Source organism: Melopsittacus undulatus, chromosome 1, assembly GCF_012275295.1.
Source record: "Melopsittacus undulatus isolate bMelUnd1 chromosome 1, bMelUnd1.mat.Z, whole genome shotgun sequence".
Classification (NCBI taxonomy): Eukaryota; Metazoa; Chordata; class Aves; order Psittaciformes; family Psittaculidae; genus Melopsittacus; species Melopsittacus undulatus.
The window spans coordinates 146,752,598-146,764,749 of NC_047527.1; positions in this window are offsets into that span (position 1 = coordinate 146,752,598).

Below are 12,152 nucleotides of genomic sequence, written 5' to 3' on the forward strand. Positions count from 1 at the left end.
ATCTAATGAGGACTAATTGTAAATACTGCAGTAGGAAGAGAATATGCTGCGTTATGAAAGAGACTAAGATGCAGCAATCGGAAATGAATCCAGTCTTCTGGCTCTCCAGGGGACTACCAGCTACTGCTTTGCATAGTTTCTGTTCAGGCATCTGTTAAATGGGTATAATTGTTTTTACAGTAATGCTTAATAACTTACTGAAAAGGTGACCACAGATTGTAAGGTACATTGTGCTAGAAAAGCACATCCTATACCGGAAAACTTAGTCCACGGCTTTCCGGAGCTCTGTGATATCCACAGTTTGCATTTCATCTACAGAAAGATGTACTGTTATGAGCAGTACCTGCAAGATGGAAAGCATATGGGTGTTTCAATAAAATTAAGAGTTCTGTTTGATACATGAGAGTTGTAGCTCTAGTGTGCTCTTTCAGCTACAGGCTAGTTCTTCTGCCTGGGCTATTTCACAATGAAGCACTGTGGTGCATCACCAAGAAGTGACACACAGTGGCCCTTTGTAGGAGTTTCAGTTTGGACAAGGAGCCTGTCTCAGAGAGAAGGAGGACCTTGGGAAACATCCACATGCATTTCCAGACAAAACACCTGCAGTACTGGAAGGCTGCTTTTGTTCCTTCAAGGAAAAAAGCAAAATTTCCCACCCAGACCACACATAGACCATAAAATGAATGAGTCTTTGTGTGTGCATGCTACACATTGAATTTATTATATAAATCAAATCACAGATAATAGTTTGGGTTAGAAGAACCTCAAATATCACCCAGTTCTAACCCCCTGCCAAGGACAGGGACACCTTCCACTAGAGCAGGTTGCTCCAAGCCCCATCCAGCCTGGCCTTGAACACTGCCTGGGATAGGGTAGCCACAGCTTCTCTGGGCCAGTGGCTCACCACCGGCTCACCACCTTCATAGTAAAATCTTTCTTGTATTCAGTCTAAATCTCCCCTCTGTCCATTTAAAGCCATTACCCTTTGTCCTGTCCCTGCATGCCCTTGTAAAAAGTCCCTCTCCAGGTTTCCTGTAGCCCCTCTGGGCACTGGAGCTGCTCTAAGGTCTCCCCTTAAGGAGCCTTCTCTTCTCCAGGCTGAACCAGCCCAGCTCTCTCAGCCCGGCTCCAGAGCAGAGCTGCTCCAGCCCTCATTGTAACTCCGTGGCCTCCTCTGGAGTTGCTCCAGCAGCTCCACATCCATCTTGTGTTCTTGCCCCAGAGCTGGACACAGGACTGCAGGGGGAATCTCACCAGAGCAGAGTAGATGGGGAGAATCCCTTCCCTTGACCTGCTGCTCGTGCTCCTTTTGATGCAGCCCAGCACACAGGGGGGTTCTGGGCTCAAGCACACACTGAAGTCATCTCATGTTGAGTTTCTCATCAACCAACACCCCAATGTCCTTCTCCTCAGGGCTGGTCTCAATCAGTCCAGTCTCTGCTCAGCCTGTAGTTGTGCTTTAGACTACACTGACCCAGGTACAGGACCTTGCAAATGTATGTATGTATATACATACATAAATATGGACAGCTTTGACAAAGGAAGCAGTTCAGTCATCACGTTAAACACAACGAGTAATACAGCATATAAGGAGTAACTGTGTCAGACAGCAACTATGGCAGGCAGCAGATTTCTGCTGCTGAACTCCAGTCTGGCAGACTTGCACCTTAGAGTGATGTCTTCGAATTATTTCCTTCTGCAAGCTCCAGCAGGAGCCATCCTTCTGGAAACAATCCTTAGCTCAGGAAGTAAGAGGTCACTTATCAATCATGTAGGAAAAGTCCGATCAGTCCAACTTGGGAAGTGATTAAGGCTTTTTCCTCCTCTGGTACTGCAGGAGCACAATAAAAACTGAGATTTGGGTTCAGTACAGATCAGTTCATGGTAGCTAAGCTGTGGTAACTGCTGGTAGCACTCAGTTTACCTTGACTGAGGCGATGAAGCAGGCCGAGAGGTGTAATTCCATAGATGTGTAGGCTAAATGTATCCCCACAGACTTACCTCAGCTGATGGATAACAACTAATCAGTTGACTTACAGTGTCTCTGTTACAAGAGTTCTACAGTGGTGTGGTTTAACATATGGTAAACACACAGGAATGTGTTTGGCATGTTTTCAGCTGTATTAAGGTTCTGTTTTCTCACTGTCCCAGCTAAGGCATGCAGCCAAGGAGCTTACTTTTTCCCAAATTCCACTTGTTGACATACTACCACTGAAGTCTTAAGTTTTATATGTCCCCAAAATGATGTGATGTTCACACTTCCCAAGTGCCTATGAATCCTACTGATTTTAAGCAAACTGAAAGAAGATAAAACTCAAGTGAGTCAATCTACATGGTGAGTGCTTGGTTAGTACTTTAAATGTCTAACTGCAGACAACCAGATTGGGCCGTTTGGCCTAAGTAGCTTAAGACACCCTAAAAAGAGCAGTTAAAACTCCAAAGTAGATCACTACACTGCAGCAAGCACTAGAACAAACCGACCATATGCGCAAGGCACTTCACTGAGGAAAGAGAGAGGCTCTGTTGTGCAGGCTGGGGACTTGATCCAACACAGCACACCTGAAATGTTTCAACATACCAAAGCTTAATCAAGGGATCCCAATACAGCCTGAGCCCGTTAGCTGCAGGCAAGCATGAAGTGTGAAGCTACTACTGCAGAAAGAAGCAATTGCTGTTTTGCAATGCATAAACAGTAGCATTACCGAGTGGGGAACCGAGGGAGTAATAACAGCGCTATTTTATATCAACTCTGTGAGGCCAGGTCTGCAGCTGTACACACCACTCTGGTGCTGTGCTGTTACCTTCCTTTCGGCTACGCCAAGATTTATTCTGTAAGTCAAGTTGGCACTGGTGGAAAAGCACTGGCTTCAATCCAAAACATGAAATAAATCAGAGAGAATCCAAAGGGGGCAACTAAAGCGATAAAAGACTAAAGAAATATGTACAGTGCAGGCTGGCAGGAGAACTGAGTGTGTGTTGCATAGAGACAACAAGCCAATTTGATAACATGTACCTGGGAAAGATTAACTGTGAGTGCAGATTATTCTTAGCAGTGAACATGGGCATGAGAAAAGAAAAACTTGAGTTTCTGAACATCTGAAACAGCAAATGCCTGTTTTGTATGGATTCATGGATAGCTTCTATGTGTACTCACAGTCAGTACAAAAACACACATTTAACTAATTTCTCCTACCTGATCTCCTAATCTCTCACAAAGATTGCAAGGACAAGGTTTTGCAGCTGAAATTGCAAGCAGTTTCTGCATATTAGGGGTGAAGTGGAAGATGACAGGAAGCCTGCCTCCTAAACACCATGTTAACAATGAAAGTACCCAACTAAACATCACAAAGCTTTTTTCAGAAATAAAGCCAGTCCTATATAAACTACCTAAAATATGTCAGGGCAGGAAATGGATAATGGATTCTGGCATCTCCTTAGTCCATCCTTGTATTATTATAAGAGGACCACCCATGAAACCAAATTATGTGGTCTTGTCAATTCTGACACTTGACAATATTTGAGGAGGGCATATTTTAAGGGCTGACAGACTGAAGTTGCAAGACCTGAACTGTTCGCAGCATCTAACATTTAAAGGAAAGTCCAAAAGATAAAGGCGTACTGCCTAAAGTCTGAAAAATACATTGGTGACTTAAAGCATGGGGTCTTAATATGAGCATCAAAGGACAGCAGGTTTTCTGCCAGCCCCAGTGAGGCATCATGACAGAAATGCTGCAGTTTCTCTAGGATCAAGAGCAGGTCTTTGTAAAGCTTTGCAAGAAAGAACTATTATCCCACAACATTTCATATAGGCTCTTATGCACTTTCCTTATCAGGCTTTTCATTAAAGATGCAACGAAGCCAATGCAAATGATAGACCACTATTTAATAACCACCGGCTGTATTGCTTGTGATGAAATAATTTCACTTGGTTACACATTCAGCTCTCATTTGGGAATATGGAGGCATTGAAAAAGCAGCAGAGAGATTCATAACAAACATAAATCATCAACAAAACATTTTTGTTTGAATACAAAGTATACAAAACATTAAACACTGGATGGTAAAGAGTAATTAGGGATTCTTTGATAAACTGAGAAGATTTTTCTTTTTAAATTGAAAGCAGCTGGGAAAGTAATTGCAAAACCATAACAAGGTTCTGATTTAGCTACATGTAGTTGGGGCCTTCTTTCTTTATCTGGCCATGAGCCACTTCGTTAAATTCAAAGACAGTCTTTGGAGACTGCAGGAGTATCAGGGAGAAAAACATATGGCCAATAGTGAATTAGATGAAGCCAAAAGAGTGATGGTTTTATCCTGAAGAATGGGAAATGATGCAAATCTAGGGTCCTGCAAGGACATCTTTACTATTTTCAAATCAGTCTTCAGTCACTGTCTTTTTTTGACAGTACTGCAGTAGCTATGATATGCTAATTTAGGGTGAAGCCAAGGCTAGATAGAGGATGTTAGAGATTTGGACAAATAGTGGGAAGACAGAGACAGACTTTCAGGCACAAAGCACCCTTCTCCAGGTCTGAAATAGAAGCAGCAAACTTCACCATCAAATTCAAACGGAAAACAGCTCCCCTGAGTTTTACTCAGATTACATCTTTCAGATTAGGACACTATGGAGCAGAGAAAGGCAGGCAAAAAAGATTGTCTCTGTGGGACAGAAACAGAAAGGTATTTTTTTGTGCAATACAGATGAGGCCTCAGAAGTAGGGAAAACGATAAAATGCCATAAACCCAGTATCACTAATGAATCCATGTTTATAATGCTTAATAGAGTCAGGAGTTTCGATTTATGCTTATCTTTAGGAGGTATTTTGCACTACATGTTTTTGAACATTTATTGTAGCAAATGAAAAAAAGATGGGCAATAAAGGAGATATATTCTAAATCTGACAACAGTTTGTTTCTCTAGAAAATCCCCGTGTTTACCTCTGTAATGTTGTTTCCAGTTAAGCTTAAGTTAAGAGGCAAACGAAGGACATGCTCCAGGTATCTGGATACTTGCATTACCTGTAAAAACAGGTAGGTTGCAGTCAGGCATCCATTACCACGTTTAAGAAGTGGCTCCAATTCCTACTAAAGGTGTTGAAGCAGCTGCTTTTCCCACACTCCTGTGCAGCTAAACCACAAGGAGCCAAGAAAAGAACTCAGGAATCAGTTTCAGACCATGCATCTGAATTATTAACCAATGCTGCCTTCTTTTGTGCCTGTAAGAGGTTAATTTCACCCAATCCACGTATTTTGAGGGAAGATTCTAATGGGATTTATTATAATAATCCTAATAAATAGGGATTAAAGTTGACTAATCCAGTTTTTAAAGAATTTTACAGGAAGGCATTTAGGGTAGTAATTCTTAGCATTAAGGTAATTAGCTTACCCCCTCCATCCTGCTGAAATTACAGCTGCCTGTGACCATAAATTAAAAGAGGAGAAAAAGAGTTATTTAAATTGATGAAGTGGATAATGTCCTTCTCATAAGGATAAATATCAATTATTATGTAACTATATTATATTATATAACTATATAACTATGTAACTATATTATATTACTACTATATTATTACATAGGTGACTGTCATCACCTGCGGACAATATATTTACAACAGGTGTCATGGAAGAAACTTAGCATAAACTCAAAGTGTTTGATTTAGCGCCCAAGAGAAGATGATTGAATAGGTGCAAAGCTGACACTAAAAGCTATAGATTTATCTGAGAGATTTGGTATTTTTTGATCAAATGAAGATTCAAAGCCCCCAAACTCTGCTGTATTTATGGAATTAGTACACAAAAGGATTTACTGCTTTGGAAGTGGAGATCAATAACAGTTTGTGAAAAGCCCAAGTTAGAAGCATCTTGAAGTAAGACAAGCATTCAATATAGAGTTCAACATTATAGACTTTAAATCGTCCAGCATAAAAAGAGGGACTGACGCTTGACCTTCCTCTGTTCCTGTGTGAGAAGGGGAGAAAAAATGTGTATTTACAGCATAAAAAGGATGAAAAAAGGCCCTAGAATTGAACTGGGAGATTAGGCACACAAGTTAAAGGTGATTGATGGGCATTTCCAAGCAGGCTTTGGCAAGGCGACCCAAGGCCTCACGCTCCATTATAAATAAGTTTGACTGCATTTGTCTGACTTCAGTGAGGCCAGGATTTCACCCACAGCCTTTGGTGTAACTTTTGCAAGTTTAACTGGATATCACCAAGCTGTTCCCTCAGCCTTCAGAGTTGTTCTTTGTTGGCTCTTTAAAGTTCGTTCTCCAAAGAGCCTCCACATTTGAAAGCAAATTAAAAAGCTAAACCTCAAAGAAAATCTCTGGGTCATGACAACTCAGCTGTATCAGGGTGGATGGGCAAGGATCTTGGTACAGGAATGAGGCTCAAGGACAGTGTGACTTACACTCAACACCCACCCAGTGGGAAGTCATGATCAGAAAACCTTTGGGAACGGTCCCTCTGCATTCTCCAAATCCCATCTCTCTCCATCAAGAGCACAGAACAATATTCTGGAGTCACAGTTCACCAGCATTTCTTCCTTCCTTGTCTTTTCGTAGGAGGAAAAGAACTACTCTCATAAAAGCACAGGATGTTACTGCACAAACCCAATGAGGGAATGAGGGACAAATAAAAAAGGCAAAGCTCTCAGTTATGCAAAGATTACAGTGCTTCTCAGCCTAGCTGTGGACACTGTAATGTCACTGTGTTCCTTAACATGGGGAATAAAGTGACTGCAGAGAGGAGCTGGACCAGCTTGTGATTATGGCAGCAGGGGCTCTGGTAACAGGGGCTCAGTCTAGCATCTCTTGACCATTTCAAGCATGGACATGGACAAACCACTCAATCTTTGAGTTAACAAAGGGAGAAGGGCAGGAAGAGATAGAAGTTAGCTTTTAATGGTGCACTTAGACATGTGTGAAAGCTTTTCCTTTAATATATCTTTGACTTTTCTCCTCCATGAAATAAGGCTCACATGGACTATTTCACTATCTTCACTAATTTTAATCCATTAGCTATGGGAAGTAGGGCTGTAATTACTGATGAGAATAAACTAGAAGGGAGTTTTCAGAACACCTGAATGATTCAGGAATCTGAGGCTTACTGGACTTTAATGAGATCTAAGAGATTCAAAAAAAGCACTTTGGGGAAAAAAATTGTGTACAGTGCTTGATCCACTGGATTCTCATAAAGAAGTCAAAGTACAGTATGACTAAAACAATACAAGATCAAAACTAAGTATTGAGTTATCTAAGGCAAAATCTGAACACACTATATTTGCCTGCCTAAAGTTAAAACTGTTGTGTGTTTTCTCATTTACACATTTTCTTCACTACAGCCCAGAGACAAATCTCTAACACAGTCTAAAACTGTCCTGCCATGCAGAATACTGAGTCTCAGGAAGTAAACTCTTCCTTTCTTAGATCTGCATTTTAGAGTTGTGTTTATACTCCTTTAGAGCAGCCAGAAAGCAGTTACATGAATATGAAGTTACCTTTCTCCTTTTACCTACAGTAAAGTTGCCTCTAAAATCACCATTAAACCATGGGAGATGTTGGAAAACTGACACAAAGTGAAAGAAAAGTAAAACCCTAGTCATGAGCGAACAAAATCTCCCTGAATAAAATCTTAGTCTGGGGTGGTTTGTTGGTGAGACCACTGTTGGTGGGATGCCCTCCACCACTGAGAAGACCACTGCTTTTCTCAGAGAGCAGGCCTGGAGGGAAAAGAGAAAGCAGGAAAAGGACAATGCAGTGAAGGTCTGAGCAGGGAAGATAAAGTAAAAGCTCTGGCACAGAAGTGTTTTAGTAACACCAAAGTATATTGCTTCCTTTACTAACACTTCTACTAACATTTTCTTCTTCTTCTTGAAAAATAACACAAATGACTTATTTCCTAGTAGTCAAAATCACGAAGGTTAATGAAGCATCTCATTAATCTTTCATAACTGTAGCATGCCCCTGTGACCCTCAGATCCATAGCATAACAACAGGATTCAGGGTATAACTCAGAGAAGCCCAAAATAAGATCAAAATCCTGGAAATAAAACCCCACTATGCCTCAGAATACTACTTGTAGAGCACCATGCAATTAGCAGCTAGAAAGGCAGTTAGCTTTCAGGAAAATGCTATAGCAGCTGGTAGGCTGTATGGCTCAATGATGAGAAGGCAAGAGCTCTATCTCTTCCCCTCCTGCTTTATTCACCATTGTGGTTTCGATTCAGTATCAGCTAAAACTTGGTTATCAGCACTGTGAAGCAGAGAGGAGAAGGACAAGGTGCAGAATAGCCAGGGCAGGCTATCACACAAGTTTATGAACCAGCATCAGGTTAAACAAAATGGGAGTAAGTGCAGACCACTATGAAGAGACAGAGGAAACCAGGTGCCTTTTGCAGTGGGGCAAGTCCTTGCCCAGCAAGCTGGAGGCACTGGAGGCAGAAATCACTGAGAAGGCAGTGCAGCCTGTTTTCTTCCATCCTGCAGAGGTTCCTTGGGAACTGGCCTAGCAGGACCACTGGCTCCTGCCCCATCTTGTGACAGCTACCAGGAAGCCTTACAGGCCAGCCAGGTACTCTGGGGAAGCAGAACTACAGCCAGTGGGGTTTGACTTGTTGATGGGCACTGTTATGCTGTCCAAATGATATTCTGTCTGGTTTTCCTCCTTGTTTTTTTTTTCTGCCTTTAATCTATCTTGCTACTGGAACAAGACGGTTCATCCAGACCGCTTCAGTTGTCTGATAGGTGATACAGATCATGCTATCCCTCTTGAAAGATTAATCCAATCTATAATCTTATCATTCTACCTGCAGGCTTACCTATGCTTTCACTCTGAAGGGTGTAAAATTGGCTTGCCATCTCTGGCTGATAGAGCACTACAAGCAAATAATAGCAAATCACTCCTTCTGTTTATTTGTATCACACTGTTGGCTGGAGATTATGACATCCATTGTTAGGTGCCATCCAAACGTAGTGTGAGAAATAGCAGCTCTCCCTGCAGTTAGTCAAAAAATGTGTGATCAGGGAAGGAGGATTTCACAGAGAAAGGCTGAAGCATTGAGAACCTCAGGGGGTGTTTAAAAATACAGTGCAGAGAGATACTCAAGCCTGGAAGGTATCCTGCTTCTCAGTCAGGGGTTAAGTAGCCTAAATAGAGTGCTGTGTGAATAACAGCACTCTTCTGGGTGCCTAACTAGGTTGGGAACTTTTCCACAGCATTGCTGGTAGGCATAGCTAAAGCCAGTTTCAAAAGGTCACAAAGAAATTCTGTAGCATACCCAGCACTTGAACCTAAGTCTCAGGCCTCTCCACTTTGCACAGACATCTTCTCTACTCTTTCCTCCCTCTTTCTCTCCCAAACCTCACATGTAGAAAGCAGTGAAGAATAGCAATTCCTATCTAGCAGATCCCAGACCCTCCCTCAGAGGCATCTCTGGTACTAGAGAGTTCTGGGTCTGTGCCTAGATGAAAACAAAGCAGCCAAGGCTGACTAACAGAATGTAAACTATAACTCCTAATATCATGCAAGAGACTCAGACAATGTAATGTGAATATTAAGACCTGATTCACATACAAATCAGAAACAAAAAACATCAGAAAGCAAAGCTTGATCTTAGGCTAAAAATAAAACTGCATGAATTAATATTTAAAATTCATAGGACTTCAAATAATAAGGTGACAGCCCTTATTATTAACTGCAGCTCTAGCTGCAGAAGAGAAGAAAATAAGACCTCCTGACTAGATATGAAATTACTTGCCTGTACATATACCTGTAATGTTTCATTTATGTTGATAGTAGAGTCTTTGGTATGGAGAGGGCTGGCATTTACCCAGAGGTGTAAATGGGGCTTGCAAGCTACTAGCTCAGGATGCTGTAATGACACCAACAGAATTTCCAACAGCAGCTGCCCCTCAACCCACCCAACCAAAAGCCAACACCTCCACACAAAAATGCAAACAAGCCCCCCAAACCTAATCCATTTCAATGTGCCTCTAACAACATGTAAATCAGATGTCATCACTGATCCACTTCCAAGTACAGTCTCATGACCTTGGATTCCTGGTATTAGCTTACCTGCTTGTTAAGATAGAATAGAACTCACCTGTACCACTATGGACATTTCTCATTCCCCATGTTCACGAAAGGCAAATTTCGTCTGGGATGCAGGCAAACAAAGACTAAGCAGTTGATGAGGAGCATGAAGGACCTACAGAAGAAGGAGCAAGACAAAGGCTGAGAGGGCTGCCATCCCTTTGAAGAAAGATATTAAGGATGAAGGCCAAAGATGTAAAACAGATACTGAAGTGTAAGGAAAAAGATGATCAAGAGCACAAAACCATTCTTTCCAAGAAGATGACCTCACCATAAACAGTGTAGCATCAAATGTCACTTGGTGCTCATTGGTAAGAACTGGTGAGGAAATCCTGCATGCTCCCTATGTCTCTGCAAAGTTCATGCAGAGGGAACCAAAAGCCTTTCTTTCACCTCTGGCATCCCCACAACCAAATGAATGTATAAGGTATAGATGCCCTTATTTATATAGTATGAATGTACAGGTGAATTTTGTCACTCTTTCAGGATTCGAAGTACTAAATCCTAAAGGAAAAGAGACTTTCCAGGGATTTAGCAAGATCTGCACACCTTCCCACAAAGATGGGCAAATAACTCTCAGAAAGATTAAAGTCCCAAATGAGCTGTGCAGCAGGTGTGGATGGACATGGGGGGTCCCATCACCCCCATGTCACTGTGCCACCACCTGGCAACACAGCAGATACCATTTCATTCCATTCCTCTCCATTCTATTCCATTCCATACAATACTTCTCCATTCTGTTCCATTTCTATTCCATTCCCTATGCTCACCCTGAGCTGTTTAACAATGAGACTCTTTTATTTCCCTGCAATGCCAAGGGTTTTCAGCGCCAAAAACACTTTCAAGGACACAAATCACGAAGCTTACAAGTGGAAACAATTTTTTATGATACCATTTGGTTTGGTTATTTTTATTTGTATCTTATTTTATTTCATATTATGTTACTTTATGTTAGTTTATGTTACTTTGTTTTATGTTAATTTAAGTTACAGGGGTTTGTTTTGGGATGGTTGCTTATTTTACTCTTTCTCAGAGCTGACACTCACAAGCATCCTCACAATGCACATGTGCAGCCAGGAGCAGGCTGATGCATTCATTCTTCAGGTTAGCCTGAAAAAACATCCCTTGCAGTCTGGGAAAGGAAAGCCACAGAGCCACAGAAAGCATCAGCAGGAAGACAGGAAAAGCAGTCATTGCCTCCCAAAGAGTGAGAACGTGAAGCATGAGCATTAGGACTGACCACACACAAATGTGCAAGAATCACAGGATCATCATAGAATAGTTAGGGTTGTAAAGGCCCAAAGGGAGCCCTGACAAGGGGCTGTGCTCAATGCTACAGATGACAAACAGCAATCCGCAGTGGCTACCCTGGGAGTCGTGAAAGCTTCCTCCCCCCGGATGGGGGTACAAGGGATCACCCACATAGAGCAACAGCCTTTGGGACACAATAGGCCAATGGAATACGCAGCCCTCAGGGGTACCAGGCAGTAACCTCTTTCATCAGGAAAAGCAGAAAGTGACACCACATTCAGAAGCAAAGCCCTTAATTTAGAGTTACATCACTCTACACATCCTCAGAAGAGAAAAAAAAGTAGAAAAAGACAGCAGTAAAATGTAAATTGTATTCTGTGACTTTAACTCATACATTTTGTAGATTCATTACGAAATGTTCAAGTCATACATATCTAAGAGATAATAGCTCCTGGATTTTTTTAAGAAGCTCTTATTATTCCAGGTCTATAGGAAAATTCTTTCAATTCAGTCACTTTGCAACTAATGGAGCTAATTTGAATGTCCTAAAATCTTCCACTAGTTAATTCAGTAAATTTATCATTCTGTTACATACAAAAGTATCTGAAAATCTTTGTAAGTAAATGGCTTTCATAGATGTACAACCTAAGCTGCACAGCCTACAGCTGATGAGAAGCTCCACACAAACTGGCTCCAGTGTGCGCTCACAGCCCAGAATCCACCTCTGTGCTGGGCTGCATCAAAAGCAGTGTGAGCAGCAGGTCAAAAGAGGCCATTATCCCCTTCTGCTATGCTCTGGGGAGATCCCCC